The sequence below is a fragment of the Salvelinus fontinalis genome, chromosome 30 (assembly GCF_029448725.1).
Source record: "Salvelinus fontinalis isolate EN_2023a chromosome 30, ASM2944872v1, whole genome shotgun sequence".
In the NCBI taxonomy this organism is placed as follows: domain Eukaryota; kingdom Metazoa; phylum Chordata; class Actinopteri; order Salmoniformes; family Salmonidae; genus Salvelinus; species Salvelinus fontinalis.
The window spans coordinates 23,895,485-23,915,449 of NC_074694.1; the positions used below are offsets into that span (position 1 = coordinate 23,895,485).

The window sequence follows — 19,965 nt, forward strand, 5'->3', positions numbered from 1 at the left end:
ATTTTATAAAGCCCTTTTTACATACGCATTTGTCACAAAGTCCTTTGTGTTGTTGATGTTGAGGTTGTTTGTGTTGGTAGTGGGACACACTGTGGATTAGTTAGTGCCCTGGCAAACACCTCTAGTAATAAAACTTGTTGCTTGGCCAGCAGAACTTGTACTTGTTGATGTAGGCACAGGTCACTCAAGCATCCCATCTTAGTAAAGATAAGCAATAGGTTAAGGTGGAGGAGCAGGAAAAACCTGGAGCATTGCCTCATGTTCTTCATGAGAAGTCAGACATATAGGCGACGTTGGAAATCTGATTACAGTCCTGATTTAGAGAGTAATGGGAAAAGCGGCTCGCTTGCCGTGCACTCAGGCTTCTGCTCCATTCAAAGGAAGCCATTCTTATTTCCCTTGAGTGTGCTGTAGTTAAGCCACAAAGCAGATCTGAACCGACAAACTACCCTGTTTCGGCTGTTTAGGAGATATAACAAAGTGTTGGAAGGAGATGCTGATAGACAATAGCTAGAATAATTGCCCTGTTCTAAAGCATCTATTATACCTACTCCCCATGCAACATTTTCAGATTAAAGTTTTTGTCTGCACCTTGGGGCAACCCCTGTGGAGTTGTATGTCTTTGTGTTTCTGTTATTATAGAGAATGAGAGCAGGAGTCGGTTAGGGAGTCCCCAAGCTTCCAACAGTGCACAGAGCTATGTCAACCACTTTATCCGAGAACCTACAGTACCAGTCAAAAGTTTGGACACTCCTACTCATTCAAGAGGTTTTATTTTGACTATTTTCTACATTGTAGAATAATAGTGAAGATGTCAAACATATGAAATAATACATATGGAATCATGTAGTAACCAATAATTTTTTTAAACAAATCAAAATATATTTGGGATTCTTCAAAGTAGCCACCCTTTGCCTTGATGACAGCTTTGCACACTTGGAATTCTCTCAACCAGCTTCACCTACATGATTCCATATGTGTTATTTCATAGTTTGTCTTCTACTATTCTATAATGTGGAAAATAAAGAAAAACCCTTGAATTAGGTATTTTCAAACTTTTGACTGGTACTGTATTTCTCAAACTGCCATTATAGAAACTATTTCAAACGGCTGTTAGAGTCAATGGGCACCACAATGGTTTTCTCAAGTTGAGCAGCAATATATTTTAGCCCACATTTAAAGCCAGACAGAAAATCTAAATCAAATCAGGCAGTTTACCTTGTTGTTCTTGGGCACAGGGACTATGGTGGTCTGCTTGAAACATGTAGGTATTACAGACTCGGTCAGGGAGAGGTTGAAAATATCAGTGTACACACTTGCCAGTTGGTCAGCGCATGCTCGGAGTACACGTCCTGGTAATCCGTCTGGTCCTGCAGCCTTGTGAATGTTGACATGGTTAAAGGTATTACTCACATCGGCTACGGAGAGCGTGATCACACATTCGTCAAGAACAGCTGATGCTCTCATGCATGCTTCAGTGTTGTTTGCCTCGACACGAGCATAGAAGTAATTTAGTTTGTCTGATAGGCACGTGTCACTGGGCAGCTCGCGGCTGTGCTTCCCTTAAGTCCGTAATAGTTTGCAAGCCCTGCCACATCCGACGAGCGTCGGAGCCGGTGTAGTATGATTCAATCTTAGTCCTGATTTGATGCTTTGTCTGTTTGATGGTTCGTCGGAGGGCATAGCGGGATTTCTTATAAGCGTTCGGTTTAGTGTCCTACTCCTTGAAAGAGGCAACTCTACCCTTTAGCTTAGTGCGGATGCCTGTAATGCATGGCTTCTGTTATGTATGTACGGGCACTGTGGGGACGACGTCATCGATGCACTTATTGAGGAAGCCAGTGACTGATGTGGTGTACTCCTCAAGGCCATCAGAAGAATCCTGGAACATATTCCAGTCTTTGCTAGCAAAACAGTCCTGTAGCTTAGCATCTGCATCTGACCACTTCCATATTGAGCGAGTCACTGTCACTTCCTGCTTTAGTTTTTGCTTGTAATCAGGAATCAGGAGGATAGAGTTATGGTCAGATTTGTCAAATGGAGGGTAAGGGAGAGCTTTGTATGCGTCTCTGTGTGGATTAAAGGTGGTCTAAAGTTTTGGATTTTTTCTTCCTCTGGTTGCACATGAACATGCTGGTAGAAATGAGGTCAAATTTATGTTTCCCTGCATTAAAGTCCCTGGCCACTAGGTGTGCTGCCTCTGGATGATCATATTCTTGTTTGCCTATGGCCTTATACAGCTCGTTGAGTGTGGTCTTAGTGCCAGCATCGGTTTGTGATGGTAAATAGACAGCTACAAAAAATATAGATAAACTTCCTTGGTAAATAGTGTGGTCTACAGCTTATCATGAGATACTCTACCTCAGGTGAGCAAAACCTTGAGACATCCTTAATATTAGATTTTGTGCATGAGCTGTTATTGACAAATAGACACAGACCGCCACTCCTTGTCTTACCAGAGGCAGTTGTTCTATCTTGCTAATGCACAGAAAACCCAGCCAGCTGTATGTTATCCATGTCGTCGTTCAGCCACAAATTGGTGAAACACAAGATATTACAGTTAATGTCCCGTTGGTAGGATAGTTTTGATCGGAGCACATCCATTTTATTATCCAATGATTGCTTGTTGGCTAATAGGACTGATGGTAGAGGAGGACTATGCACTTGCCATCGGATTCTTACAAGGCACCCCGACATACGTCCCCGATATCTCTGTCTCTTCTTCATGCGAATGACGGGCCTCGTCGGGTGTCTGAAGTAAATCCTACGTGTCTGACTCGTTAAAGAAGAAATATTAGTCCAGTATGAGGCGCTACTAAGGCATAAGAAAGAGCTGTATAATGACATTTGGAAGAGTTGTATAAATAGTAGGCTTGGGCGGTATCCAGATCGTCATACCGACCTTATACCGGGATATTCGGTAATACTGGCACTGGACACAAACCCCACTGTACTTGTAAAATCCCATAGAGAATAACTAAATGTGAACGATTGCATTGAAAATGTATACAGTCTCTGACCTAAACATTTTCCAGGACAGACATCCCAGCTCATAAAGTTATTCACGTACGTAAAAAATGCACAGCAAAGCTCTTGATCCAGGAGAGGATTATCTGTTGTTACCAAGCAAAGCTGGATTTTGGAAGAAGCTAACAACTTAGCTAAATAGCTACTAAATTAGCAAACCGAATGCACAACTGCAGAGCATTTAGCATATTTTAGACAGTTAATTTAATAGCTTTAAGATATCTAGCTGAAAAACATAGTTATAAATTCCATACTATAACTAGATCACCTGGTGTGTGTGCTGCACAACAGTGATTCACAAGGTTCCGGTCTTTCGTCATTGTGTGCTTGTAAACAAACACCCCACTGAGTGGGGACTACCGGTAAGCTTCATAATGAAAAATTGTGTTGACGGTATTGAAAAACAGCCCATGGCCATCTCCAAATAATCCAGTATACGGTATACCACCCAAGCCTAATAAAGACATTAGGAAGAGCTGTATAAAGATATTAGAAAGAGCTTGTCGGGAAGTGTGCGGTGTGCCCGAATACACAAGTGGCAATGAGTAAACACTACAAAATAGTTCAAGTTTCAGATGCTTTTACTTTGTCTTACGGCTCTTACTTGCTAAGATTTTAGTGTCTCTGGAGTTTTAGTCTACAAAGCCGTTGAGGCAAGAGGGTGGTTAAAGATGGCGGCCACCTGTAGTCTCAGGCGGTGGCTTCACTGGCAGAGTCCGCAACTCTCCTTCTGAGGAGTTTGTAGATGGCGAGAGAAACAAAGGAAGACACAGCATGCCTACTCTAACTGCTCCCATTGAGTGAGGTCCAGCCTGTACTCTTGTGCCAGTCAGTTGATTAGGGAATGCCTTGCAGGTGTGCTGATTAGTAATCCTGCACAGGTGTGTTGGGTGGTGCTGTCTTCGGCTGGCCTGGTGCTGAACTGAGTGCTGCTGTCCATGGTGCTGAAGTGAGTGCACCTGTCTCCTGTGCGGAGGTAGGTGGCACTGTCCATGTTGCTGAACTGGGCATTCTTCAGCCACAGTTAGGCATGGGCATTTCACGGTGCCACAAAGCTGTATAAAGGCGTTAGGGGGAGGTGTATAAAGACGTTAGGGGGAGGTGTATAAAGACGTTAGGGGGAGGTGTATAAAGACGTTAAGGGGAGCTGTATAAAGGCGTTAGGGGGAGCTGTATAAAGGCGTTAGGGGAGCTGTATAAAGACGTTAGGGGGAGGTGTATAAAGACGTTAGGGAGAGCTGTATAAAGGCGTTAGGGGAGCTGTATAAAGATGTTATGGGGAGGTGTATAAAGACGTTAGGGGGAGCTGTATAAAGGCGTTAGGGGGAGCTGTATAAAGACGTTAGGGAGAGCTGTATAAAGGCGTTAGGGGGAGCTGTATAAAGGCGTTAGGGGGAGCTGTATAAAGACGTTAGGAGGGGGCTGTATAAAGACGTTAGGGAGAGCTGTGAGACATAAAGGCGTTAGGGAGAGCTGTGAGACATAAAGACGTTAGGGGGAGCTGTATAAAGACGTTAGGGGGAGCTGTATAAAGACGTTAGGGAGAGCTGTGAGACATAAAGACGTTAGGGGGAGCTGTATAAAGACGTTAGGGGGAGCTGTATAAAGACGTTAGGGGGAGCTGTATAAAGGCGTTAGGGGAGCTGTATAAAGGCGTTAGGGGGAGCTGTATAAAGGCGTTAGGGGAGCTGTATAAAGGCGTTAGGGGGAGCTGTATAAAGGCGTTAGGGGAGCTGTATAAAGGCGTTAGGGGGAGCTGTATAAAGGCGTTAGGGGGAGCTGTATAAAGGCGTTAGGGGGAGCTGTATAAAGACGTTAGGGAGAGCTGTGAGACATAAAGACGTTAGGGGGAGCTGTATAAAGACGTTAGGGGGAGCTGTATAAAGGCGTTAGGGTGAGCTGTATAAAGGCGTTAGGGGGAGCTGTATAAAGGCGTTAGGGGGAGCTGTATAAAGGCGTTAGGGGAGCTGTATAAAGACGTTAGGGGAAGCTGTATAAAGGCGTCAGGGAGAGCTGTGAGACAAAGACGTTAGGGGGAGCTGTATAAAGGCATTAGGGTGAGCTGTATAAAGGCGTTAGGGGGAGCTGTATGAAGACGTTAGGGGGAGCTGTATGAAGACGTTAGGGTGAGCTGTATAAAGGCGTTAGGGTGAGCTGTATAAAGGCGTTAGGGGGAGCTGTATAAAGGCGTTAGGGGGAGCTGTATAAAGGCGTTAGGGGAGCTGTATAAAGGCGTTAGGGGAGCTGTATAAAGGCGTTAGGGGGAGCTGTATAAAGGCGTTAGGGGGAGCTGTATAAAGGCGTTAGGGGGAGCTGTATAAAGGCGTTAGGGGGAGCTGTATAAAGGCGTTAGGGGAGCTGTATAAAGGCGTTAGGGGGAGCTGTATAAAGGCGTTAGGGGGAGCTGTATAAAGGCGTTAGGGGGAGCTGTATAAAGACGTTAGGGAGAGCTGTGAGACATAAAGACGTTAGGGGGAGCTGTATAAAGACGTTAGGGGGAGCTGTATAAAGACGTTAGGGGGAGCTGTATAAAGGCGTTAGGGGAGCTGTATAAAGGCGTTAGGGGAGCTGTATAAAGGCGTTAGGGGGAGCTGTATAAAGGCGTTAGGGGGAGCTGTATAAAGACGTTAGGGGGAGCTGTATAAAGACGTTAGGGGGAGCTGTATAAAGGCGTTAGGGGGAGCTGTATAAAGGCGTTAGGGGGAGCTGTATAAAGGCGTTAGGGGAGCTGTATAAAGGCGTTAGGGGGAGCTGTATAAAGACGTTAGGGGGAGCTGTATAAAGGCGTTAGGGGAGCTGTATAAAGGCGTTAGGGGGAGCTGTATAAAGGCGTTAGGGGGAGCTGTATAAAGGCGTTAGGGGGAGCTGTATAAAGGCGTTAGGGGGAGCTGTATAAAGGCGTTAGGGGAGCTGTATAAAGGCGTTAGGGGGAGCTGTATAAAGACGTTAGGGGGAGCTGTATAAAGACGTTAGGGAGAGCTGTGAGACATAAAGACGCTAGGGGGAGCTGTATAAAGGCGTTAGGGGGAGCTGTATAAAGGCGTTAGGGGGAGCTGTATGAAGACGTTAGGGGGAGCTGTATAAAGGCGTTAGGGGGAGCTGTATGAAGACGTTAGGGGGAGCTGTATAAAGGCGTTAGGGGGAGCTGTATGAAGACGTTAGGGGGAGCTGTATAAAGGCGTTAGGGGGAGCTGTATAAAGGCGTTAGGGAGAGCTGTGAGACATAAAGGCAAGAGCATTGTAGCAGAATAGTGGAAGAGAGGAGAGGCAGGATGTGAATGCACATATTTACCTCAGCAATTTATCAATGAAATGGAGACACTAAGTGTCATTCCAGGATAAAGATGAATGCAGTAATTTATACGGAAATCATACCGTATGAACAGAATTGAATGATAGCCTGGTAGTATCAGCACTTAAAACAGTGATTTAAAATATTTGGATACATTCCATAGACTTGTTGTGAAACAGGACGGTGGTAGTCTAATATCAGCTGATCTGTATGGATGAAGACAGAGATGTTTTCATCTATTTCCTCGTCTCCTTTCTAATCAGCATGTGGCCAATGGAACCTGGTGGACAGGTGGGCTGCCTCACCTGACCCCTGTCTACTGCCTGACCCCTAGTCTTCCTGTGTGTCTAGACTGGTGTCTCAACCTCAGGGGATATCCCCCTCTTTCCCCCACCCATAAATTGTTGCTTTGCCATTTATTTTAACTCTAATCACTGCCCTCTCAGCCAGTATACTGTCATGAGAGGGCAACACAGACCACGTCTAGGCTGTATGTTTTGTCATGTAATAAGGTGTTTCATGACAAAGACCATAATGTGTCCAGTTTACATCTCTCACTTCTACACAGATATCTCAGAATGATGCTAGACACTTGTTCAGACACATCCAAAACATTTGTTCAAATACATTAGTTGAAGAGCCAATAACTCATGCATGAAAACTCATAGATAAAGCACTACAAAATGTTCCCTGCAGGGGTAAAAATGTACAAATAATTATGATATCTGAAATCTACTCAGAGTCCATGTGACACCCTTGAGTAAATCTAATTATTGTGACTCAGACAGTCTGAAGAAGCCTATTGTACGCCAGTGGCATTCTATCCTCATGAATGCAATTTTTTTTGCCCTAAATGGCACCCTATTCCCTATGGGCTCTGGTTAAAAGTAGTGTACTATATAATGAATAGGGTGCCATTTGGGATGCATCCCCAATCTAATTTTGGCCTGTGTTTGAAGAGGGCGCAAAGTAGACAGACAACTGCATTGGGTAGTGGACTAGACTGGAGGAGCTCAGTGGTGAGCTATGGTGAAGAAGGGGCTCTCTGAAGCCAGACTGAGTTGAAATTCAATTTGGGATGTTGGTAATGTTTCCTTAAGTCAATTTTGATGAAATCTTAGCTACTGACTGATCTCTGGGTAAACAAATACCTCTGTCAGTTTTTAAACTTCTGAAATCCCTCCTTCTGTTCTCCTATAATTATTTGTAAATAAATAATTTATACTTGTCACTGCATTATTCATGTTGTGCTTTTCTTTTGTTCTCTGTCTATTCAACATCAATTGAGGCTTGTACCTTTTTCAAGTGATCATGTTTAGGTCATCCTGTGCTCTCACAGAAACCAAACAAAGACAGTGCAACTTGACAAGCAGAATGTTGTCAAACAGTTGTCTGTCTGTCTCTGTCTGTCTTTCTAGCTCTCTGTTGTAATGTCATATTGAGTACAGTTACATGCACAAAACTGAATGTAGGCATCTTAGAAGTAGTTTTCACGTACAGACTATATGTCCGAACTCGTAATCAAATATGCTTATTAGGGATGCACGATATATTGGTGAACATATCGGAATCAGACGATATCTATGGGGATACCACAGTGTTCAATTCTCGGGCCGACTCTTTTCTCTGTATATATCAACGATGTTGCTCTTGCTGCGGGTGATTCCCTGATCCACCTCTACACAGACGACACCATTCTGTATACATCTGGTCCTTTTTTGGACACTGCTAACAAACCTCCAAATGAGCTTCAATGCCATACAATACTCCTTCCGTGGCCTCCAACTGCTCTTAAACGCTAGTAAAACTAAATGCATGCTTTTCAACCGTTCGCTGCCCGCACCCGCCCACCCGACTAACATCACTACTCTGGACGGTTCTGACTTAGAATATGTGGACAACTATAAATACCTAGGTGTCTGGCTAGACTGTTAACTCTCCTTCCAGACTCTTATTAAACATCTCCAATCCAAAATTAAATCTAGAAATGGCTTCCTATTTCGCAACAAAGCCTCTTTCACTCACGTCGCCAAACGTACCCTCGTAAAACTGACTATCCTACCGATCCTCGACTTTGGCAATGTCATTTACAAAATAGCAACCAATACTCCACTCAGCAAACTGGATGCAGTCTATCACAGTGCCATCCGTTTTGTCACCAAAGCCCCTTAACCTGTCTAGGATCAGCGTGGCGCTAGCGGCACACCCCCCCCCCCCCCCACTGAAAAACCAGTGCCGCGAAATTCAAAAAAAATATTTTTTTTAAATATTTAACTTTCACACATTAAAGTCCAATACAGCTAATGAAAGACACAGATCTTGTGAATCCAGTCAACATTTCCGATTTTTAAAATGTTTTACAGGGAAGACACAATATGTAAAGATGTACATCTATTACCTAAAAACACATTAGCATAATCCACCATCTTTTATTTGTCCACCAACACCAGTAGCCATCACCAATTCGGCTAAACTAAGATATTTATAGCCCCTAACCAACAAAAAAACTCATTAGATGACAGTCTGATAACATATTTATGGTATGGGATAGGTTTTGTTAGAAAAAAGTGCATATTTCAGGTAGATGGCATAGTTTACAATTGCACCCACCATCACAAATGGACTAGAATAATTACAATGAGCAACGTGTTTACCTAACTACTAATCATCAAACATTTCGTAAAAATACACAGCATACACGAATCGAAAGACACAGATCCTGTGAATACAGACAATATTTCAGATTTTCTAAGTGTCTTACAGCGAAAACACAATAAATCGTTATATTAGCTTAGCACATAGCACATAGCAGCCCAGCATTGATTCTAGCCAAAGTGAGCGATAAAAGTCAACATCGCCAAAAGATATTAATTTTTTCACTAACCTTCTCAGAATTCTTCCGATGACACTCCTGTAACATCACATTACAACATGCATATACAGTTTGATCGAAAATGTTTATATTTAGCCACCAAAATCATGGTTAGACAATGTGAAATGTAGACAAGCTGGTAAAGAAAAAGTCCTTGCGCCACTTAGACAGTGATCTACTCTTATACATAAATACTCATAAACGTGACTAAAAAATATAGGGTGGACAGGGATTGATAGACAATTTAATTCTTAATACAATTGCGTTATTACATTTTTTAATTTATCCTTACTTTTCAATACAGTTTGCGCCAAGCGAAGCTACGTCAAAAAACATGGCGTCCTAAGCCACTAAAATGTTTCGACAGAAACACGATTTATCATAATAAAAATGTCCTACCTTGAGCTGTTCTTCCATCAGTATCTTGGGCAAAGGATCCTTTCTTGGGAGAAATCGTCTTTTGGTGGAAAGCTGTCCCAAAATCGCACTAAACGGATATAAATTGCTATAAAACGCTTTAAATTAACTACCTTATGATGTTTTTAACTCCTATAACGAGTGAAAAGATGACCGGAGAAATATAACAGGCTAAACTAACGCTTGGAACAGGTGCGCGCCGGTGTCCTCTAGGCTCATGACGCAGCTCCCAAAGAATGACTAGCTTCAGGGTTTTTTCATTTGTAGGGCCTGTGAACGCGCAATCGACCCCGTTGGAATCGTCATCACGTAAAGGCATCCAGGGGAAGACGTAAGAAGTGTCCGTATAGTCATAGCAACGACAGTGCCCTTTTAACTGACTTCAGAAGAGTGGCCAACATTTCTCAAATCTGACTCCATGTCAGGGAAATTGCTGTAGAATGGGCTCTGTTCCACTTAGAGACAAAATTTCAACTCCTATAGAAACTATAGACTGTTTTCTATCCAATAATAATAATAATATGCATATTGTACGATCAAGGATTTTGTGGGAAGCCGTTTAAAAAATTAGCCAAATTAGCATAAATAGTCTAAACAGCGCCCCCATCCCCAACAGGTTATACCACCCACCACTGCGACCTGTATGCTCTCGTCGGCTGGCCCTCGCTACATATTCATCGCCAGACCCACTGGCTCCAAGTCAACTATAAGTCTATGCTAGGTAAAGCTCCGCCTTATCTCAGCTCACTGGTCACAATAACAACACCCACCCGTATCACACGCTCCAGCAGGTATATCTCACTGGTCATCCCCAAAGCCAACTTCTATTTGGCCGCCTTTCCTTCCAGTTCTCTGCTGCCAATGACTGGAACGATTTGCAAAAATCGCTGAAGCTGGAGACTTATATTTCCCTCAATAACTTTAAACATCAGCTAACCGATCGCTGCAGCTGTACATAGCCCATCTGTAAATAGCCCACCCAATCTACCTACCTCATCCCCATGTTGTTTTTATGTACTTTTCTGCTCTTTTGTACACCAGTATTTCTACTTGCACATCATCATCTGCACATCTATCACTCCAGTGTTAATTTGCTTAATTGTAATTACTCCGCTACTATGGCCTATTTATTGCCTTACCTCCTCCCGCCATTTGCACACACTGTATATAGACTTTCTTTTTTGTCTATTGTGTTATTGACTGTATGCTTGTTTATTCCATGTGTAACTCTGTGTTGTTGTTTGTCTCACTGCTTTGCTTTATCTTGGCCAGGTCGCAGTTGTAAATGAGAACTTGTTCTCAACTAGCCTACCTGGTTAAATAAAAAAAATCGAATTAGTTAAAAATGCCATAATCGGTATCGGCCGATGTCTAGTTTAACGCCACTGTGCAAAACTGATGTCAAAGCTGACGTGCATACCTATATAACGTAGGTACATGACGTAATGATGCCATGTAAAATTATGCGCTATACGTGCAACACAGCATTCCAAAACTAGCCCACAATGTCTGCTGTGTGGATCGAGCAGTCTACAAATCGAGCAGTCATTTGAAAGAGTGAGTTGTTTCGCTGAAATGTTCTTAAAGGCGAAATCCATTAAAGCCAAGATAATGGAATTTATTGCCCTTGACAATCAACCGTTCTCTGTCGTATGTGATGTTGGCTTTCGCCGACTGGTCGAGCACCGGTACACACTACCAAGTGCGCAATTTTTCAGATGTTGCCCTACCGGAGTTACACAGTAATAGCGCCACTGCCAAATAGCTTCACGACATACTATGGAATGCCGTTTGGATCTTTGCGTGTCAAAAAATATACAGTAGCACTGTCTAAGCTGTACAAAAAAGTCGTCTAACAAGCAAACACCGGACACGAACGTTGTGTTTACAATATCGCGTTGGTAATAAAGCATAATTTGTTCGACCGCAACTTCTGGGGTAGCTAGCTTTAGCTTGGTACCAAGCTAGCACCAATACATCCAGCCTGAAAACAGTAACCAGTAGAACCTGCAGTCATTTTCATTATTCTTAGCAATGATTTAGGAATCCCCGTGAGTAACTATTAGCTAGGTATTCACTTGTTCTTCACCTATTGAAATTGAACTTCAGTTCATGAAAATAAATAGCTAGTCAGCTTTGGGCAACAGGGCTAAGTTGGTAACATTATAAGCAGTCAGCCAGCTTCATCTGGCTAGTGAGGCTCAACCGCACTGTGTGTTGTGAAGCTAGCCACAATAAGGATTAGGCACAATAGTGGAATTTGCAGGTTTGCCTTTAAAATGAAAGAATGTCATTGACAGTAATGCAAATGAATACAAATAGTAGAATTATGCCATACTTTTATTTTTAAGGCTAACCGCAAAGTACACTATTGTGGCTAATCCTTATTGTGGCTAGCTTCACATAGATTGGTCCAACCACTATTAATAAAATAAGAACTGTCTTATAAATTAGGGTTATTTTAGATGATGACACCTAACTATATAGTTAGCTAGCTACTGAAACAGATGTTGTGTTATTTGACACATCAAATAGTGTTATTTGAGGTGTATCCTTTTTGACACACAAAGACCCAAACGGCGTTCCATAGAAATCCTGGTTGAGAATGAAACGACTGAAGAAATGAACAATGAAACAGCACAGCAAGTAAGTGAAAGAAGTAGGTTTTTATTATGTATTACTGGTGATGGGGACATACGTAAATGCCAACAAAATAACTTGTGTGTGTAACCTTTATTTAACTAGGCAAGTCCGTTAAGAACAAATTCTTATTTATAATGACTGCCCGGACGACGCTGGGACAATTGTGCGCCACACTATGGGACTCCCAATCACGTCCGGATGTGATACAGCCTGGATTCGAACCAGGGACTGTAGTGACGCCTCTTGCACTGAGATGCAGTGCCTTAGACCACTGCGTCCGTGTGTGTGTGTTAACTATTTAACTGTACTAGAATGCTTAAAAGGCCACTAAAATTGTAAATATTGGTTATCGGTATCAATTTTTTTTGGCAAGGGATTTATCGGTATCGGTCAAAAATGTCATATCGGTGCATCACTAATGCTTATTATTTTGATTGGCAATTTTCTTCATTTATCAGAGTGCCATGTAGCCTGATTTCAGATGTCTATGTAAACAGGATTATTAGTAAAATAATTATTATTGGAAAGCATGTAAACGTTTTAATCGAACTATACTGAACAAAAATATAAATGCAACATGTAAAATATTGGTCCCATGTTTCATGTGCTGAAATAATACAAAAAAATGTTGTGCACAATTTGTTTACATCCCTGTTAGTGAGCATTTCTCCTTTGCCAAGATAATCCATCCACCTGACAGGTGTGGCATATCAAGAACAGCATGATCATTACACAGGCCTCTCTAAAATGTGTCATTTTGTCATACAACACAATGCCACAGATGTCTCAAGTTTTGAGGGAGTGCGAAATTGTCATGCTGACTGCAGGAATGTCCACCAGAGCCTTTGCCAAAGAATTTAATGTTAATTTCTCCACCATAAGTTGCCTCCACGTCGTTTTAGAAAATGTGGCAGTACATCCAACCTGCCTCACATCCGGCTTCTTCACCTGCGGGATCGTATGAGACCAGCCACCCGGACAGCTAATGAAAATGTGGGTTTGCACAACCAAATAATTTCTGCAAAAACTGTCCGACACCGTCAAGCTCATCGGCGTGCTCGTTGTCCTCACTAGGGTCTAGACCTGACTGCAGTTCTGCATCGTAACCCACTTCAGTGGGCAAATGCAAATGCTCACTACTGGCATGCTGGAGAAGTCTGCTCTTGACGGATGAATCACGGTTTAAACTGTATGATGGCAGACAGCGTGTATGGCTTTGTGAGGGCGAGCAGTTTGCTGATAACAACATTGTGAACAGAGTGCCCCATGGTGGCTGTGGGGTTATGGTATGGGCAGGCATAAGCTACGGACAACAAACACAATTGCATTTTATCAATGGCAATTTGAATGCACAGAGATATCGTGACAAGGTCCATTGTCGTGCCATTCATCTGCCGCCATCACCTCATATTTCAGCATGATGATGCGTGACCCTATGTTACAAGGATCTGTATACAATTCCTGGAAGCTGAAAATGGCCCAGTTCTTCCATGGCCTGCCTACTCATCAGACATGTCACCCATTTAAGCATGTTTTGGATGCTCTGGATCGACGTGTACGACAGCGTGTTCCAGATCACGCCAATATCCAGCAACTTCGCACAGCCATTGAAGAGGATTGGAACAACATTCCACAGGCCACAATCAACAGCCTGATGAACTCTATGTAAAGGAGATGTGTCGCTCTGCATGAGGTAAATGGTGGTCACACCAGAGACTGACTGGTTTTCTGATCCATGCTCCTACGCTTTTTTTAGGGTATCTGTGACCAACCGATGCATATCTGTACTCCCAGTCATGTGAAATCCATAAATTTGGTACTCATTTATTTATTTAAATTAACTGATTTCATTATATGAACTTTAACTCAGTAAAATCTTGTTGTTTATATTTTTGTTCAGTGTACATCACAGTTCTTGGTGCAACACTATGTTTGCATCTAAAATGGTACTCTATTCCCCCATAGGGATCTAGTCAAAAGTAGTGCACTATATATTGAATAGGGTGCCATCTGGGATACACCCTATGTCAGTCCACCCACAGTTTTCCATTAACACGCGGGATCTTGCCTGCCTGTGAACACTTTGACAACAGAGTCTTTCAGACATCGCACACTACAATGCAGACTGAGTAACTGCACCATTACGTTAAATACTGTTGTGGTTTCTGAAGGCTAGATTATTCTCTGTCATGTATCACCACCTGTGGATTTGTATGCCGTTGAACATTATTTTCCACTGTGTGCCAATAATTCTCCCCCTCTCTTTCTCTCTCTCTCTACATCTTTCCATAGTTTTTAATCATCCTTGTATGGGTTTCCCTCCATAGAGAGCTGTGCTGGGTGTCTGCCCCCTTTGTAGTGGGATCAGGATCGGGACTATGGTTCATGTTCATCATAGAGACATGTAGCACCTCACTGCCTAAGTATCTGGACACCTCCAGACACCTGAACACCTCCGAACACCTGAACACCTCTGAACACCTGCCTAGCCTGCTATCTATTTATGGTGAGTCATCATCTCTCAGGTTTCACACAACTAAGACTACACCTGTCTGACTGGCTCTACAATTATTTAGGTCTAAACCGATGTTACTCATGCTCAGCAGCTCTGTACAGAAACAGGCTGTTGGTGTAAAAGAGAATGTGTTCTCAATGACATACCTGGTTAAAAAAAGGCAAGCACAAAGTGTTCAGAGGCGTTTAATAAGCTGTACCTTTTTTGGCATAAACTGAATGAATAGCGGTTCTGTCAGTCAGGGAATGCATTTCGAGGGTATAATGTAGCTAGCTTTAACTGAATACTGTGCTTTTCTAATCAAGGTGGAACACGTATTGCAAGCTTTGATCTTGGTTAGCCCTTTAGCAGTGATGTTTGCTAATGAGTTTTTTTTCATAGGAGACTAGTAAGGATACAGCCCTTGTAGTAATGTCTAGCAACTACCCAGTTTTATTTGGTAGTGCCTCAGAATAGATTTGATGTTGTTTACCAAGGCATGATGGAGAGCCCATCAGCAAAGAATAATAATGTATTCTTCTATTGTCCTTTTTTCAAAGGCTTGTCATCAAAGACCAGCAGTGGCAGATAGGCAACTTCTCACAAAAGAAATGAATATCACTATAAAAAAATGGGCTATTATTTCGGAAAGAAGTACTGAGTGCTGATCGATGTGTCTGCTTGGGGGCCTCATGTAATTATTCTGCAACTGCCCAGCCATGAAATTGTTGTTTGGCTTCGAAGTGCAAAACTGTGTATGCGACCGATAAACTTTGATATGATTTGAAATAGACCCAAAATAATTTAGTGAGCACAAGTTTGAGTGTGCAAGGCCTTCTGAGAGAGGGAGAGTGATAAAGTGAGACAAAGATAGGGGAGCGAGCGAGAGGGAGAGAGAAATCTAGAAAGACTGAGAAGGCGAGAGTTCAGTGTCTCCTTTAGGATTTCATTCAGCTGCAATTGCCGGGGGGGGGGGGGGGGGGGGTCAGTATTCCTGTGGGGGGTGGGTGATGGGGTCTTCCTGAGGCAAACATCTATACAACTGGCGGCCCAGCTGAAACTGGTAGTAATCATGGTCGAATTACCGACTGGGGGACGGGGCCCAGATTGATTTTGTTAGTCACTCTCACTCAGATATCATATTTATAAACTGCAAACATTTCTCTCCAGCCTATGGCAGCGTGTAGAATTGCAGGAAATTATTTATAAAATTCCATGATCTTCTCTCCGCCCCATGGCAAAATGTGTAGAATTGCAGCAAACTTGCTTTGAAACTGTAACATTTTCTCTACGCCCCAGGGCAAAATGTGGGGAATTGCTTTTTCTCTTTGCTGTCAAGAGGGGTGCCACTGAAATGTTTTGCTCTCAAGGTGGTGTGGCTCCCCAACACAATTTCACTTAGGGCCCCCAACAGGCTAGCAAATAAGGTTGGAGTCAAGAACAAAAGTCTCTGCCAGTAGTTTCTCTCTGTGAGAAGGAAAGTTACAGGGTACCAGGCTTTAAAGTAGCCTCTATAGTTTCTGCTCTGATGCGTCATGACTGGGCTGCTCTGCTATTTTGTTTTGAACAGTGTGTCTGACTCAGTAGTGCAACGTTATGACTGGGCCGTGTGTGTGTGTGTGTTGTTTTGAACAGTGTGTGCCTCTGTCTGAATAGCTTCTGACAGCTGTTTAAGGGGTGTAGAGCTGTTGTTGTGGTGCCACTGCAGAGCCGTATCCGTAGTGACAGAAGCCTGGCACACATGGTACGCTGCTACGCAGTGTTGCCCCTAAGACATACTGCAGCAGAGCAGCAAATGGAGTGGAAGCGTAGGCCCATTAAACCGTAGCTCTCCTCAGAGAGGCGACAGAGGCCAACAGCTCCCCCATCTCTCTATCGCCTTTTCGCTCTCTGTCGCTCTCTCTCACCTTCTATCTCTCTCGCCTCCTTCTCTCCTCTCCTCTCTCTCCTGCTCTCGCTCTCTGGGCTTGCCTCGCACGGCTCTCATTCCTTCACAGGAAAGTGCTGACACAAACTTTTGTCTGACTAAATGTCTTCTGACCCTGTGACACTGGCTCTTTTGTTCCTTGTGAGACTATGGGGCCGCAGAGCAGACTACAACAATGGAAACACTGTTAGACAGTGTTCTGGAGGTAGTAGAAATTAAAGCTATGGATTGTTCAAAATGTAGTAAATGACATGGAGGTCACTCTGAGGAATGACTTTTTTGTTTATCAACCACTTTCAAAATGTTCTCTGCAGTGATGTGCATTGTGCTTTTTGACGTTAAAGCAAATGGGTAATGTCAAAAGCTGCAAGAGTTAACCATTCTGCCACTGTTCTGTAAAAGGCGGTAGGTGTCGATGTTGGCCTGTAAAGCGTGGGCTTGGTGAATGACTCTTAATTTTCAAAGTCAATGTGAATGATTACAATCAGCACTAGAGAATGTATGTACCTTTGTGAATACCAGTTATTTAGATACTGGACACTACTGCTTGCTGCTCAGCTATAGAGGATGAAGATGATGATGACTTTTGCCAGGTTGGTGCATGGGATCTTAGGAACAGCGTTCATCCCTGTTGGTGGGAGTGTGTGGAGCTCCAGTAGCTGCAGGTAGGTGTGTCTGTGTGTGTGTCAAATGCACTTCAAACTCACAAATGACAACCAGCGAAGGCTAACCCCAATTCGCAAGGAAGGCAATCCAGTTGAGTTATGATGAACAGTGAACAGTCCTGCCCCTTACCTGGTCTTGTTTTATAGATGTAGTCCTTTTGATCTTTGCCTGTTTCATTCATCTGAGTTTCTAGTGACTTTGAGCTCAGTATGACTCGATGCCACAAATCCCTTCAGATTAAAGATGGCACTGGGACTTATTCTCTCTCGCTCTTTTGTGACATGTCACGGCTGTTCAAAGAATGTGATGCAAGTGAAGTATCAGTGAGATCTGGTTATAATTCATGAAAGGATTCAAGGAATGGAAACCTTGTATGGCAGACAGTGGTTATATGTCTACTTTGCTCATTGTCATCTGCTATAGGAGGTGACGACTCTGGGAGTGTGGTGTCTGGAAAACAACCTCACTCAACGTCAACAAAACAAAGGAGATGATCGTGGACTTCAGGAAACAGTAGAGAGTGCACCCCCCTATCTACATCGACTGGACCGCAGTGGAGAAGGTGGAAAGCTTCAAGTTCCTTGGCTTACACATCACTGACAAACTGAAATTGACCACCCACACAGACAGTGTGATGAAGAAGGCGCAACAGAGCCTCTTCAACCTCAGGAGGCTGAAGAAATTTGGCTTGTCACCTAAAACCCTCACAAACTTTTACAGATGCACAATTGAAAGCATTCTGTCGGGCTGTATCACCGCCTGTTACGGAAACTGCACCGCCCGGAACCGCAAGGCTCTCCAGAGGGTGGTGCGGTCTGCCCAACACATTACCGAGGGCAAACTACCCGCCCTCCAGGAGACCTACAGCACCCAATGTCACAGGAAGGCCAAAAAAAGCAACTGTCTGTTCACCCCGCTATCATCCAGAAGGCGAGGTCAGTACAGGTGCATCAAAGCTGGGACCGAAAGACTGAAAAACAGCTTCTATCTCAAGTCCATCAGACTGTTAAACAGCCATTACTCATCTCATATGTATATATACTGTTTTCTAGACTTCTACGGTATCTTATTCACTTAATAATGTTTACATATCTTGGATTACTCATCTCATATGTATATACTGTATTCTATACTATTCTACTGTCTCTTAATCTGTTCCGCTTTGACATCGCTCGTCTGTATATAGTCTTCATTCATTCCTACTTAGATTTGTGTGTATTGGGTTTATGTTGTGAAACTGTTAGATATTACTTGTTAGATATTACTGCACTGTCGGAACTAGAATCACAAGCATTTCGCTACACCCGCAATAACATGTGTATGTGGCCAATAAAATTTAGATTTGATTTGATTTATTCAGTAGGGATAGGTGATATCCAGATTTGTGCAATGTTCCTGTATTATATGCATGCAGTTTTACCGGCAGTGCACACAAAGGACGCCATTTCTTGCCAAACGTAAAAAAGCTCTGAGCTGGAGAGAATTGATTTGGCAGATCTTAGATGGTTAAACTTGTAGTTAGAAGATGTTTAGCTGGGAAACATTAGTAGTGAACGTCAAGTGTAACTTGATTACCTCTTGGGCTGCACAACAGTGCTATGTGTACTCTTTGTAAATAAACATACCATGTGACTGGCTCAATTATCTGCTTTGGGGAACGGCTTCATAATGAAAATATTATTCACTAATCGTAAATGTCAAATGCTAAATCAGTTTGCTTCAGAAATGAATGTTGGAAAGAACTTCCGAACAGCATTTCAGAACATAACTCAATGTCGTGTTCAGCTCAGTGGTCTATTACCACATGGAACATGTGAGTCCTGCTGTCTGTCTAGTCTAGTGTAAGACAGCCTTTGGCTGGAGGTAAGACTGCTCATTTTACTAACCCCCTAATGAGCTGGACTGAGTGAGAAATGAAACCGACCAGGCTCTTTTGAGTCTCTCTCTTGCTCTCGCTAAGATCATCTAACTGTCATGCAGCAGCTCATTAAAACATTAGAAACTGGTGGCTCTGAAGCTACTAGACCTCATTGGGTGGGGTAGCCTAGGCCTCAGTGGTAGCAGAGGGAAGGGGAGGGAAGACAGCTAGGCTACAGTGCCTTGCAAAAGTATTCATCCCGCTTGGCGTTTTTCCTATTTTGTTGCGTTACAACCTGTAATTTAAATAGATTTTTATTTGGATTTCATGTAATGGACATACACAAATAATCCAAATTGGTGAAATGAAATGAAATAAATAGCTAGTTAAAAAAATTAATCCAAAATAAAAACTGAAAAGTGGTATGTGCATATGTATTCACCCCGTTTGCTATGAAGCCCCTAAATAAGATCTGGTGCAACCAATTACCTTCAGAAGTCACATAATTAGTTAAATAAGTCCACCTGTGTGCAATCTAAGTGTCACATGATCTGTCACATGATCTCAGTATATATACACCTGTTCTGAAAGGCCCCAGAGTCTGCAACACCACTAAGCAAGGGGAACCATCAAGCAAGCTATACCATGAAGATCAATGAGCTCCCCAAACAGGTCAGGGACAAAGTTATTGAGAAGTACAGATCAGGGTTGGGTATAAAAAAATATCTGGAACTTTGAACATTCCATGGAGCACCATTAATTTCATTAT

The 19,965-nt window shown here is 42.9% G+C and overlaps 1 protein-coding gene across 4 annotated transcripts in view; it reads left to right on the forward strand.

The window, feature by feature from the left end:
• Positions 1 to 19,965, forward strand: part of tanc2b (tetratricopeptide repeat, ankyrin repeat and coiled-coil containing 2b) — a 252,008-nt gene that overhangs the window by 13,697 nt on the left and 218,346 nt on the right. The window contains exon 1 of one of the 4 annotated variants that reach the window (XM_055890106.1): positions 14,698 to 14,757. The exons of the other annotated variants lie outside the window; for them this stretch is intronic. The gene's annotated coding sequence lies outside the window, so the exon portion shown is untranslated. Of the gene's footprint in view, positions 1 to 14,697; positions 14,758 to 19,965 lie in introns of those variants that run through there. 4 annotated transcript variants of the gene reach the window in all.